This window comes from Carassius auratus, chromosome 39, assembly GCF_003368295.1.
Source record: "Carassius auratus strain Wakin chromosome 39, ASM336829v1, whole genome shotgun sequence".
Classification (NCBI taxonomy): domain Eukaryota; kingdom Metazoa; phylum Chordata; class Actinopteri; order Cypriniformes; family Cyprinidae; genus Carassius; species Carassius auratus.
In genome coordinates, this window is record NC_039281.1 from 10,073,172 (window position 1) to 10,087,760 (window position 14,589).

At 38.0% G+C, this 14,589-nt stretch overlaps 1 protein-coding gene across 1 annotated transcript in view; it reads right to left on the bottom strand.

Annotated features, from left to right (window-relative positions):
* LOC113058065 (WD repeat-containing protein 1-like) overlaps nucleotides 1-14,589 on the bottom strand; it is a 282,582-nt gene that overhangs the window by 43,491 nt on the left and 224,502 nt on the right. The gene's annotated exons all lie outside the window — the stretch shown is intronic.

The following is a 14,589-nucleotide window of genomic DNA, read 5'->3' on the forward strand; positions in this document are numbered from 1 at the left end:
ACATTTGATCAGATACAACTACACTCACAATTTAAAAGATACATTATTCGTATGCTTGGCAAAGAGATGTGTTTTTAATCTAGATTTAAACAGAGTGTGTCTGAACCCCGAACATTATCAGGAAGGCTATTCCAGAGTTTGGGAGCCAAATGTGAGAAAGCTCTACCTCCTTTAGTGGACTTTACTATTCTAGGAACTACCAAAAGTCCAGCGTTTTGTGACCTTAGGGTGCGTGATGGGTTGTAGCGTGGTAGAAGGCTAGTTAGGTACGCAGGAGCTAAACCATTTAGGGCCTTATAGGTAAGTAATGATAATTTGTAACTGATACGGAACTTAATAGGTAGCCAGTGCAGAGACTGTAAAATTGTGGTAATATGATGATATTTTCTTGACCTCGTAAGGACTCTAGCTGCTGCATTTTGGACTAACTGTAGCTTGTTTATTGACGAAGCAGGACAACCACCTAGAAGTGCATTACAATAGTCCAGTCTAGAGGTCATAAATGCATGAACTAGCTTTTCTGCATCAGAAACAGATAACATGTTTCGTAGCTTGGCAATGTTTCTAAGATGGAAGAATGCAGTTTTTGTAACATTGTAAATATGATTTTCAAAAGACAAATTGCTGTCTAATATAACACCCAGAATTCTGACTGTAGAGGAAGTAACAGTACATCCGTCTAGTTGCAGATTGTAATCTACAAGATTCTGTGTAGTGTTTTTAGGTCCAATAATTAATATCTCTGTCTTATCCGAATTTAATAGGAGAAAATTATTTGTCATCCAATCTTTTAAATTTTTAACACACTCTATTAGCTTAGATAATTTAGAAGTTTCATCTGATCTCGTTGAGATATATAACTGAGTATCATCAGCATAACAGTGGAAGCTAATTCTGTATTTTCTAATAATATTACCAAGGGGCAACATGTATATTGAAAATAGAAGGGGACCTAGGACGGATCCTTGTGGCACTCCATATTTTACTGATGATAAATGAGATGACACCCCATTTAAGTAAACAAAATGGTAGCGATCGGACAGGTAGGATCTTAACCATCTTAGAGCCTGCCCTTGAATTCCTGTATAGTTTTGTAATCGATCTACGAGTATGTCATGATCTATGGTGTCGAACGCAGCACTAAGATCAAGACTAGAAATGAGATGCAGCCTTGATCTGACGCAAGGAGCAGGTCATTTGTAATTTTAACAAGTGCAGTTTCTGTGCTATGGTGGGGCCTAAAACCTGACTGAAATTCTTCATACAGATCATTTTTTTGCAGGAAGGTACTCAATTGAGCAGACACAACTTTTCTAAAATTTTAGACATAAATGGAATATTTGAAATAGGCCTATAATTTGCCAGTACACTAGGATCTAGTTTTTGGTTTCTTAATAAGAGGCTTGATAACTGCCAGCTTGAATGGTTTTGGGATGTGACCTAAAGATAACGACGAGTTAATGATATTGAGAAGCGGTTCTTCGGCTACAGGTAACAGCTCTTTCAGTAATTTAGTGGGTACAGGATCTAATAAACATGTTGTTGGTTTAGATACAGTGATAAGTTTATTTAGCTCTTCCTGTCCTATATTTGCAAAGCACTGCAGTTTATCTTTGGGTGCGATGGATGAAACTGAAGTGTTAGACGCTGTAGAATCTACATTCACTATTGTATTTCTAATATTATCTATTTTATCAGTGAAGAAATTCATAAAGTCATTACTATTTAACGTTGGTGGAATATTTGAATCAGGTGGCATCTGGTAATTTGTTAACTTAGCCACTGTGCTAAATAAAAACCTTGGATTGTTTTGGTTATTTTCAATGAGTTTGTGTATATGCTCTTTCCTAGCAGTTTTTAGAGCCTGTCTATAGCTGGACATACTGTTTTTCCATGCAATTCTAAAAACTTCTAAGTTAGTTTTTCTCCATTTGCGTTCAAGACTACGAGTTACTTTCTTGAGAGAGTGCGTATTACTGTTATACCATGGTACAGTACGTTTTTCTCTAACCTTTTCAATTTGATGGGGGCAACAGCTTCTAATGTATTAGAAAAAATAGTGCCCATGTTGTCAGTAATTTCGTCTAATTAATGTGTATTTTTGGGTACAAATAGCAGTTGAGATAGATCAGGCAGGTTATTTGCGAATCTTTCTTTGGTGGCTGGAACAATAGTTCTGCCCAGACGGTATCGCTGAGACATATAGTTAATCAGTTATACGCAGCATGCACGATACAAGGAAATGTAATATCATCACTTTGAGGTACAATATCTATAGCAGTAAGATCGATTCCATGCGATATAAATAAATCTATGTATGATTAAAATGATAAGTGGGCCCGGTGACATTTTGCTTGACTCCAAAGGAGTTTATTAGGTCAGTAAACGCAAGTCCTAATGTATACTTTGCATTATCAACGTGAATATTAAAATCTCCCATGATTAGCGCCTTATCAACTGTAACTAGAAGGTCTGAGAGGAAATCTGCAAATTCTTTTAGGAATTCTGTATACGGCCCTGTTGGTCTTTACACAGTAGCCAGAGCAAGAGATACATTAGATTTCTTTTGCATGTCTGACAGTGTAACATTTAGCAGAAGTATTGCAAAAGAGTTAAACCTGTATCCTGTTTTCTGGGTAACATTGAGAATATCACTATATATTGTTGCAACACCTCCGCCACGACCAGTCTGACGGGGCTCATGCTTATAACAGTAGTTTGGTGGAGTAGACTCATTTAGACCAAAATAATCATTGTATATCTCGCTCTACATGACTGCACAGTATGCATGCAAATTTATACTGTGTGTTAGAATTCTGATACATCACTTACTTTAGCTATTTTTGTTAAATAAACAATGGCATGGTGCGATATGTCATGTGATGTTGTTCATCTGAGGTTTTATTTTCCTAAATTTAAGACCTGCCAAGAACCAGATATTGTTATGGTGCCCTGATAGAGAAAACCATGGAATTCAATGGGGTGTAACTTTTTCACATGTGAGTCAAAGATGAGATGTCACACTTTGCTGTTTAGCTAGGCTAGGCTAAATCTGCTACTCGTTACCTGTTCTAGCGTAGAGTTTGATTTACTTTTATTACATTAAAGGCAGGGTATAGATAATTTGGTTAAACCTTTTTTTGTTATTCTGGTTGAAAGTCTCTTCACATCTCGATAACAAGTTAAGAGGTCTAAATGTATTTATATGTGTATTATCCCAGATAGCACATGCAAGATGTCTGTTAAAGATCTCTTGATCTGGAAACCATCTGCTGTGTCCAAACATCTGATAGACATCTTTTACATTCATTCTGAATCATAAACATCTTAAAGACATCTTCTAAACGGCTATTTGACATCTGATAGGAAATGTTCTATAGATGTATTGCAGATAAGCAAACACTCTAAAATTATATGTCTTGCAGATGTAATGCAGAAGTCAAATAGTCTCTGCGATGTACGTGTGCAATCATGGTGGTGTTGCTGAAAGAATCAGGAAGTGAACTTTGCATATCTTTTGCTACAGAATATAATATAACATTTTAACATTTAGCAGCTTAAATAAACAAAATGACTCAAAGATTCATTGATTTTATTGAATGAGAATGAGCAAAAGAGTTGCTAAAATGATCTTGAGCTTCCCATCACTTGTTTAACTTGAACTGGATTTGATATTTTCCTCATTATTGTTTGCTACATTATCAGTGAAGTAGCGGTTGGAAGGGATTTGTGTGTAGAGTTTTGCAGTGACAGTTCAGGAAATCTGAATCATGTGTCAAAAATGTGGAATATTTTTTGTAGTTTAGAGGAATGGGTGTGCTTTTTAATAAATGGTGCTATGGTCTTAACATTTTAGTTCAAAAGCCTGGTTATAGTGTTTAAGCAGTCGAGAAAAACTGTAAATGTACATTTAAATTAATGTACAATATTGGCCAGGGCCCGGTTTCCCGATAACGCTTACTCTTAGCATGCTAAGAAGACCTTAGGAGAATTCATACTTTACAATCAGAATTGATTGGCAAGCAGCTGCAGTTACTTATGTTTAATGGGGTATTGATTGCAATTGGTTTATATTTTTAATAAAAAGCAACCTATCTACAATGAACAGAGAGAGAGAGAGTTAGATACAAAATATGCTGGGGAAGCAACGTAAAAAAGGGCACCAAGCCTCTCGTCAGAGGAAGTTGAAGTTTTGCTGGACCTTGCCATGAGGTCAGATATCACACCCCTATGGTCCACTATAACCTGTACGTTTATGGCCGCGTATCCCTTTCGCGATATGTACGCCTGATCAAAAAAGCCAAATTGTTTGCCAGATTTTGATTATCAAAAAATTGATTGTCAATTCACTTTAATTACATTACGAAAAAGCCTAGGCTAATTACCACCATATTAGTTCTGATACCACATAAAGTCAACTTCATAAATAGGCCTGTCTCCATTGCGAACATAATTTATAAGGAATAGGTTAAGAACTACTTAGCGATAAGAACGTTTTGAGGAACCAGGCCCAGATCTTTATATGGATATCTAAGTTATATATATATATATATATATATATATAAGTATATCAAGCTGTATTTGCATGCATACTGTGCAGTCATGTAGAGCGAGATATACAGTATATACTGTGTGTGTGTGTGTGTGTGTGTATATATATATATATATATATATATATATATATATATATATATATATATATATATATATATATATATATATATATATATATATATATATATTATTGTTGTTATTACTATAATATATTAACATATATCCACCTTTCCTGTTTTTCTGCTGATTGAGAGTGTGTTTCTAAGTGTGTTACAGTTTTGATACATCACTTACTTCAGCTTGAGTTGTGTTTATAAATGTAAAGTTGTTTAAACCATTGTTTTGGCCAAACACTGTAGATTAACGCTTCACTTGGCCAGTTTTTAATCTTTTGAATTGTTGGGTTGGGAAATCTTTGCGAGGTCCAGGGGGGATTTCTTAAATGTGGTTTCCTGATTATGTCTTGTGCCTTCCTGTATGTGAAAGGAAGCATCTCATGCCTTCTGAGTTTAAAGGGTGAATGCTGTAGTCATCTATGCATGCATCAACATGTTTAAATACTTTTTTTTTCTGAAACAAACATTCAGATCTATTGATATATTACACAGTCATGTGAAAAAGTTAGGACACCCCATTGAATTAAATGGTTTTCTCTATCAGGACATCATAAAAATGTATCTGGTAACTGGCAGGACTTAAAGTTTAGAAAATAGAACCTCAGATGAACAACATCACATGACATATCACACCACGTCATTATTTATTTAACAAAAATAAAGCCAAGATGGAAAAGCCACGTATGACACCCTATGATTCAGTTGCATGTAGATCCACTTTTAGCAGCAATAACTGAATTAATGAATGAAGTAATCATTTTCTGTATGCCTTTATTGGTCTCACGCATCATTCTGAAGGAGTTTTGGCCCACTCTACTTTACAGCGTTGCTCAGGTTTATTGAGGTTTGAGGACATTTTGATTTCTGCACAGCTCTCGCCACAGTTTTTGAGTCAGGACGAGGTCTGGACCTTGACTGGACTGCTGCAACACCTTGATTGTTTTCTTTCTCCAGCCGGTGTGCTGGTGTGCTTGGGATCATTATCCTCTGCATGACCCACTCTTGGCCAAGCTTTAGCTGTCGGACGGATGGCCCTAAATTTGACTCTAGAATACTTTGGGATACAGAGGAGTTCATGGTCGACTCGATGACTGTGAGGTGCCCAGGTCCGGTGGCTACAAGACAAGCCCAAAATCGTCAGCCCCCATCAGCATGTGTGACATTTGGTGTGAGGTGTTTGTGGTTTTCACAAGTGTGGTGTTGTACTTTATGGCCAAACATCTCTACTTTGGTCTCATCTGTTCAGAGGACATTGTTCTAGAATTCTTATGGATTGTTCAGATGCAGCTTTGCAAACCTAAACCATGCTGTCTTGTTTCTTTAGAGAGCACACAAGCAAGCCTTCCAAATATTACATACTTGTGCCATATTTTATCATTGAACATGGTAACTTAGGCCTTGTAAATTTCCTGTGACGTCCATTTCTGGGAATAGTAGTGTCTGTTTTGAATGTGTTCTACTTGTGAATAATCTGCCTCACTTTATAATGACAGACTATTTGTAACTTTGTCACACATGGCTTTTCCATCTTGGCTTTATTTTTGTTAAATAAACAATGGCATGGTGCGAAGGTTTTATTTTCCTAAATTTAAGACATGCCAAGAACCAGATATTGTTATGGTGTCCTGAAACAGAAAACCATGGAATTCAGTGGGGTGTAACTTTTTCACATGTGGGTCAAAGATGAGATGTCACACTTTGGTGTTTAATTAACTAAAGTTTTTACATTTTGACATTTCGTTTTTTCGAAAGGCGGGCCTTCGCTGCTCCGGGTGTGTGATCACAGTGTGTGTGTGTGTGTGTGTGTGTGTGTGATCACTGCTGTGTGTGTGTGCTCACTGCACATAAAATAAAGTAAAGTAAAATAAAGTCCTTTCAAGATATTTAAAGGAATTTATTTACATGATCAGATGAGAATTCTGCTTCATTGTCCTGTTTTCTGTACTGTTTAACAAAAAAGATTGTCAAGCTTGGGTGTGTGAACTTGTGTGTGAAATTGTAAGCTTGTGTAAAATACTTCTATTGGTTTCCTCAATAAAGATACTCAAGTGTGAAATGCAATAGTCATCTCTTTATTTGACGGATGTGATGCTGCACTAATAGTCAGAATATTATTTTAGCAGCAGGAAACTGAAGTGAGGATTTATTTTTAAAGCATGTGCTCTGCACATGCAGACTGACCCATTTTCTTAAATGTGTGATTTTTTTATTTTTTTTTTGCACTTTAAATTCAAACAAGGTTCTCTTTTTATAGTTAAATGAATGCAGTCTTCCTTCTCTATCTTATCTGAAACCCAAACATGTTTTTGCATGTCTGTTGTACTTAAAGTGATAATTCAGTAGCAATTTTCTTGTGAATTTTCTTGTGGAGATCATTAAAAAATAAACATATCTGTGTTTATTTGGACCAGAGTGACTTTCATTATGTCAAAAAAAAAATTTAACATTCTTATTTGTGTTCCTTGGTAAAGAATAATAGTAATGTTTTGTTGAATTTCTTATTTAAATACTTAATCTGAAGACTAAGTAATTATTTTGAACTCGTTCCCTACTCAGGGAACCATGGTTACATAAGTAACCTGAGATATTCCCTTTCAAGGGAACTTAGAACTGTATCCTCTAGGGGTCGCTATGGGGAACAGTATACCCACACCACCATGCTGAGGGTAGTGCAGGCCAGAACTATGGTGAGCACTAAATACCAACGCTACCATTTCTATGACAGTTGCCCCGGGGACGTTAGATGGCTGTCCATTACATTATCCCTTACAGCTAAAGGCCTAGGCTACATACCCAAACTTACCTGTTAGGGCCCGACTCCTGGGAACGGGGTAGAACTTATAGAGATATTACTTGAGTGGCTAGCAGTAAAAATCTAGCTGAGGGGAGGGGCAAACACCCAGATGTCAAATGAGAGGGGAGCTTGACCTTCTGCATGTTCTAATGCTGGAACAGCTATCAGTAATTTACTTAGCTGAGAGAGCATAAACCCAGCTCTCAACGAGAGAGGGGCTCAACCTATGGCATGATTGTTAGAATCAGAAGGGTAAGTGTACTGCAAGCTAGCCAAAAACTCAGTGCATCAGAGAGGCAGATTAAGGGCCTAATTCACCTGATGCAGCTGGTTCCAGGTGCTCTGGAAAAAGTGAGAACTCAACTCTGACATGAGAGTTGAGTTCTTTTGGTAAAGGGATGTGCTGCTAAACTACAACGAGAACAACCCAAGGAGAGAGGAATTCAACTCCTGAGAAGAGGAAAGAACTCAAGCACCTGAAAGGAAGCACCATGCTCATCCACCATGAAGTCTGAGAGGATGCAATGCTTCAAATGTGTTAATAGACACACCGCTTGAGTGGAGCCCAAGGTACCAGGTCTAACCAATTCAGAGAAAGGGAACAAAGCTAATACGCGTAACTCTTACTGTACAGGATTTCAGGAAGTGCTCAGAGTCTTGCTTGCACACTCACCACTTATGTGGATTTTAGGAAGTGCACAAAGTGCTCAGTGTGCACTAAGGCTGTCAACGAATATTCTAAATTTGAATATGTATTCGAATAGTTAAAAAAAACGAATTTCGAAGGTGAAAATTAATATTCAATAAAAAAATGTGGAAAAAAGGCCAGCGGTTGTAGAGGCGTGGTTGTATGCTTTGCAAGTGTGTCTGCAACACGACAGGCCATAATGGGTAAAATAATTTCGTTCATTTGTAAGGACATGAGACCGATCAGTATCGCGGATGGGGCACGCTTCAGGGAGTTCTGTCAAGCAATGGATCAGAGGTTTGATTATTTATCGTTTCATGTCAAGGAAAAGTTCCATGTTTACCACAGCACAGCTCGCTCGGAGCATTCAATGTCAGTTCTATATGCTGTAAAACTTCAATTAATATAAATAATATTTGTTTCAGTCACTGATTGAAGCCTGCTATATTTGGGACAACAGTCGCGACCTTAAATTGCTTGCACAAAAATTAGTCTGTTCATTTAAACCATTATGCGCAGAGAACGTGAGGGTGAGAGAGCGTGAGGTTTGCGGTCTTGGCCATTAGTTGATTTCTTTATTTTTGTGTAGGTAATACATTGTCATATATGTTTAAACTTAAATAGACTATCTATACAAGTAGTTATGTCTCTTTGTATTATTTTGGCCTGTTATTGACATAATGCGCATCACTGACAACATGCGCAACCAGATGTTTGAATAGTTCGAATATTCGTGTATTTTTTAGAGGGAATATTCGAACATCATTTTTGGGCAATTTTGACAGCCCTAGTGTGCACACTTATCACTTTTGTGGATTTTAGAAAGTGGGCACAGTGTTCAGTGTGCACCCTTACCACTTGGGCTGGGTGATGCATTGAATATTAGCGATAATATGAGAATAATGTTCAAAAAAAGAACATGTACTTTCTGTACTTGTTTTGAACTACTTCAGTTACATAAGCCGCGTTTCCACCGCAGGAACTTTACCCAGGAACTAGGGACTTGGTCCGGTACTTGGTGTGTTTCCACCGCAGGAACCAGGAACTAAATAAAAGTTCCGGGTAAAAAAATGCCCCCCAGAAAGTCCCTGCTGGCGAGGTGGTACTTTTTTAAAGTTCAGGAACTTTCGGGGGCGGGACTTTGGCGCTAAACATTCTGATTGGTTGAGTTCACGCAGCATTGGTTGAGTTCAACCACCATTTATTCGGATCAACATTTTCAAAATATTACTGTTATTGTGTCATGAAATGTAATTTTAAAAGTATTTCAGGCGAGAATGTAGTTGTTTGAGACTCAAATCTATGGTTTATTTATAAAGACAGCGCCTATTTAAAAATGTGTTTCGCCGATCTCGTAGACGGTGAGCTCCACTCGATCAGCGGGAGCTCAGTCCTCATGTATCCGCAGAGAGCAGCCTCTCCTGGGATAGACTTTCTGATATGTGCCGCTGGCTCTGATGTGTCTTTAGTGGTTAAACATAACATATAATTCAGCTGCGGGGTAAATCTAACAGGTTTTCTTTGGTCTGTATTCAATTTATCTATATGTTAAAATGAAAATAAAAAAGGCAAATCTATATAATATTTCGTTTCATTGTAATGGCTGCATATACACATTTCCCTGAACTAAGTACATTTCTGCAGCTGTTATTATGCTTAAATGAAAACGAAAGGAGGCAGTGGTATTTGATATCATATTTCGTTTTATTGTAAATATACAGTAAGGAAAATTGCAGTAGCCATGACGAGCAGACTGAAGTTATCAAGTACGCTGCTGTTTATAGATTTACCGGACTTGCGTCGTCGCGGATATCACACTCCTGAGACGAATGCACAAAGTCTGAACCAACTACCGAGGATGCACGTCCAAAATCAGCGTACTTTTTAAAAAAAAATTTTTATCAGCGGTACTTTGTATTGAGAAACGCGCGCAGACCTACATCACCAGTCTATTTGCCTAATCTACCCGGTACTTTACACCGCGGTGGAAACGCAGAAAGCAACAGGTCTGGGGGGAAAAAAGTTCCTGGGAAAAAAAGTTCCTGGTACAAATGTTCCGGGTAATTTCGGTGGAAACGCGGCAATATACTGTTTGTGTTCATTTAATAAAAAGTCATCACTTGGTCTCGACTTTTTTAACTGCCTAGATTAGCTGTTCAATCTAAATTGTGTTTGTTTTATTGTTTTTTTTAATGGGCAAAAGTAAATCATGTTTTTGTATTATTATTATTTAAATGCAAATGCAACATATTGAGATATATATTGAATATGGTAAAACTTTGACAATGTCGAGATATATGTTTTTTTTATTTATCACCCAGCCCTACTTACCACTTTGTGGATTTCAGAAAGTACACCGACTATATATATATATATATATATATATATATATATATATATATATATATATATATATATATATATATATATATATATAAATCATACTCACCCCCCATGGTTCCCGCATTGGAGCCCTACTCAAGAGGCGATCCAAAAATCCTCTGTCCTGACCATCAGTAAGGTGGTCACTATGAAGCCATGAGACCAACCAAAACATCATAGGTCCAGCATAGGAGACTGTAATGTAGGAAATTCCCACCTAACCTTGGTCAGATAGAGAGCTGGTGGTTATAGGGGAATTAGGAAGGGTTAGATAAGGGTAGATGTAAAACCCTCAAAGGGAACGAGTAGATACTCAAGAATCACTCTGATTCAGATGAAAGCGCCCACAGGTGAGGGAGGAGCGCAAGTTGTGACACTAGTCTTCTGCGCCCATCTCTGATTCTCAGACCTAGATGGACCAGGACCCTTATGATGTTCGGGCTCAGACCTGGACCTTCATGGAATGTAGAATTTGAAGGGCACTGAGTGCGCCTTCGCCTCCCTGAACTTCTTCTCGACTACCGTCTTGACAGAACTGCCGAAAAGTTCAGAAGGTGAAACTGGAGCATCAAGTAGTAAGCCCTTTTCTTTCTTCCCGATATCTGCCAGGTTCATTGACAGATCTCCATTACTACCATAGTCGCCATAAACCTGCCCATGGCCGAGGTGTCCTGCTTAGTAGCACGGAGAGCAATATCAGTGGTGAGGATCAGACAATGTTAAGGAAATAGCATCATCCTCTAGCAGCTCTCTCTCATCCACAGCTGATGAGTACGAGAGGGAAAGCCCCTCTTTAAACTCATCAGCCAGATCCGCCTGCGATCTCCACAAACTCATTCTCCTCCGAGCCTCAGCAGCTGTGGGTACTGAACTGAGGGAAGTTCTAGTTTGTCTGTCTTTTCTTTGAAAAGACGGACAAACTAGAGCGGAGCTTCTGACGCAAGAATTTCATGGGAAAAGTTCATTTATTTCAGTAATTCAACTCAAATTGTGAAACTTGTGTATTAAATAAATTCAATGCACACTGACTGAAGTAGTTTAAGTCTTTGGTTCTTTTAAATGTGAAAATCCACCAGTTCACTATTTCAACAAATTAGAATATTTTAAAAGACCAAAACATTTTTTTGAATTGTTGGCCTTCTGGAAAGTATGCTCATTTACTGTACATGTACTCAATACTTGGTAGGGAATCCTTTTGCTTTAATTACTGCCTCAATTTGGCATGGCATGCAGGTGATCAGTTTGTGGAAATCCTGTTGGAAAATGAAATCACCATCTTCAAAAAGCTGGTCAGCAGAAGCAAGCTTGAAGTGCTCCAAAAACCTTGGTAAACGGGTGCAGTTACTTTGGTTTTCTAAAAACACAATGGAATAACACCAGCAGATGACATTGCACCCCAAATCATCACAGACTGTGGAAACTTAACACTTCAAGCAACTTGGGCTACGAGCTTCTCTTTCCTCTAGGAAACTCTAGGACCTTGGTTTCCAAATGAAATACAAAACTTGTTTCCATCTGAAAAGAGGACTTTGGACCACTGGGCAACAGTCCAGTTCTTCTTCTTAGCCCAGGTAAGACGCCTCTGATGTTGTCTGTGGTTCAGGAATGGCTTAACAAGAGGAATACAAAAACTTTAGTCATATTCCTTGACACTTCTGTGTGTGGTGGCTCTTGATGCCTTGACCCCAGCCTCAGTCCATTCCATGTGAAGTTCACTCAAATTCTTAAATCAATTTCGCTTCACAATCCTCATAAGGCTGCGGTTCTCTCGGTTGGTTGTGCATCTTTTTCTTGCACACTTTTTCCTTCCACTCAACTTTTTGTTAACATGCTTGGATACAGCACTCTGTGAACAGCATCTTCTTTGGCAATGAATGTTTGTGGCTTACCCTCCTTGTGAAGGGTGTCAGTGATTGTCTTCTGGATAACTGTCAGTTCAGCAGTCTTCTCCATGATTGTGTAGCCTAGTGAACCAAACTGAGAGAACATTTTGAAGGCTCAGGAAACCTTTGCAGGTGTTTTGTGTTGATTAGCTGATTGGCATGTCACCATATTCTAATTTGTTTGTGATTGGTTGGTTCTTGTTGAATGTGAGTCAGAATCAGCACAATTAAAAGAACCAAAGACTTAAACTACTTCAGTCTGTGTGCACTGAATTTGTTTAATACACGTTTCACAATTTGAGGTGAATTACTGAAATAAATGAACTTTTCCACGACATTCTAATTTATTGAGAAGCACCTGTAGTTGGCTGCAGAGTTACTTATCAACAGATGTCTAAAGGATTTCATCAAAATAATCTGACTGATATTACAAAAAAAAATGTTCAAAGCAAATTTGTCATATTATACAATCATCTGATCTGATATCTGAACTCATGGCTGTATGAGAAAAATACATATATTCATAGTAGCATAAGAAGGATGGCAAGATAAGAGACTTGTAATACATTAAAACTATTAGAAATATAATCCATTGTAACTTTAGTGAATGCAACATGTTTACTGAGTGTGTCATATGATGCGATTTAAATTCTTCCTTTCTCTTTGCCACACCCCCAAAAAGGCTCGTTTTAACACGCCCCCACATGTCTACATCACTATTTTGCACAATGCCACCCAAATGTTCACGCAAAGAAAGAAGACGTGGTTTCAGTAATCACAGACAATCTGGCGCTTCTGAATCAGCTACTGTAAGTATGTTTTGTTATTAGTTTAAGTATTTGCTATTGACTGTTCAAATGCAAAGTTTTGTGCATGTATGTGTGTGCTAGAGAGAGAGTGAGAGACAGGGTCACACAGTGGACTCAGCTGTCTTAACCGTCCGTGGCTTGTGTACTACTGTGTCTGTCACATCACTTAATTCCTCTTTCAGGCTTGAACTGATAGTAAAACTAAGAACATTATTCTTCTTGATTCTTGATTTCTTAAACACATTTCTTGAAAGTTTCCCAAACATCCTATTTTCAGGTCAAAATGAAACTATACACTTAAAACCATTCACTCTTGCTGATAAAACTTACTTTTCCCGCAGGTCAGTTTTTTTCCAACCCGCAGGTCCCACTTTTATTAAATTATTTGGCCCGCCCCAGCCCGCCCCGTGAATAAAGACATCATGCAAGTTAGATTGCTACATAGGACTTCGCATTGGAACCTTATCGAGGAACCAAATAAAATATGAAAATATATATTCCAAATATTTAATATAGGCTATAGAGAATTGCAAGCAATCTACATGGATTTTTTTTATTTTGTTTTTAATGACCTGCCCCAACCCGCCCCGCAAGTAAAGTGACAATTTCTTTAGACGACCCGCAGGGTCTGTGGGTTATGAGACGACCCACACATCGCTATCACACACAAGCCCCAAAAATGGCTGCGCACATAGTGACATTCCCTACGTTTACGATAGCTTGAAGACCAATTATGTTCCTCACCCTTCTCTTTCATTTGGTCGGGTTGAAACCAGCCTCATCCACAAAGATAATTTAATGGGGGACAGGCCGGCCTTCAATTTCAAAGATTCTCTGCAAAACACGAAACCCAGTAGAGTTAATCACATCCCTGAAGCACAGTACAAGAGGGCACAAATGGAAACATAAACTGCTATACAGTGATGTACATTACACAGTATCAATACTCATATCTGAACATATTCCACTCGTTGGTCTTCACTCAGTCAGAGTTTCATTCGAATGAGTCGTGGTATGCCTGTTTCATCCGAAACCGGTGTTTTCAGAGGATGTAAAGAGGATGATGGAATTTATTCATCGAAAATGATGATTATCCTCAATCACTCTTCTTTTGAATTTCTCGCAGGCAAAGTACATTATTGGCAATGAACATGTTTACAAGCTCCATCTCTTGTTACTCTGACAAAAGCCTTAGCCTGCCTCCAGCAGGTGGTCATCTCTGTGTCCTACAAAAATAAAAGGCAATCACATTCTTTTATAGGAAAAATTTAGACATACTAAAACTCACATATGTGAGTAGCATATGTGCAAAAGTGTATGTGTAACTCAAAAGTTACTATACAGAGCAATCTCTGAAGCTATA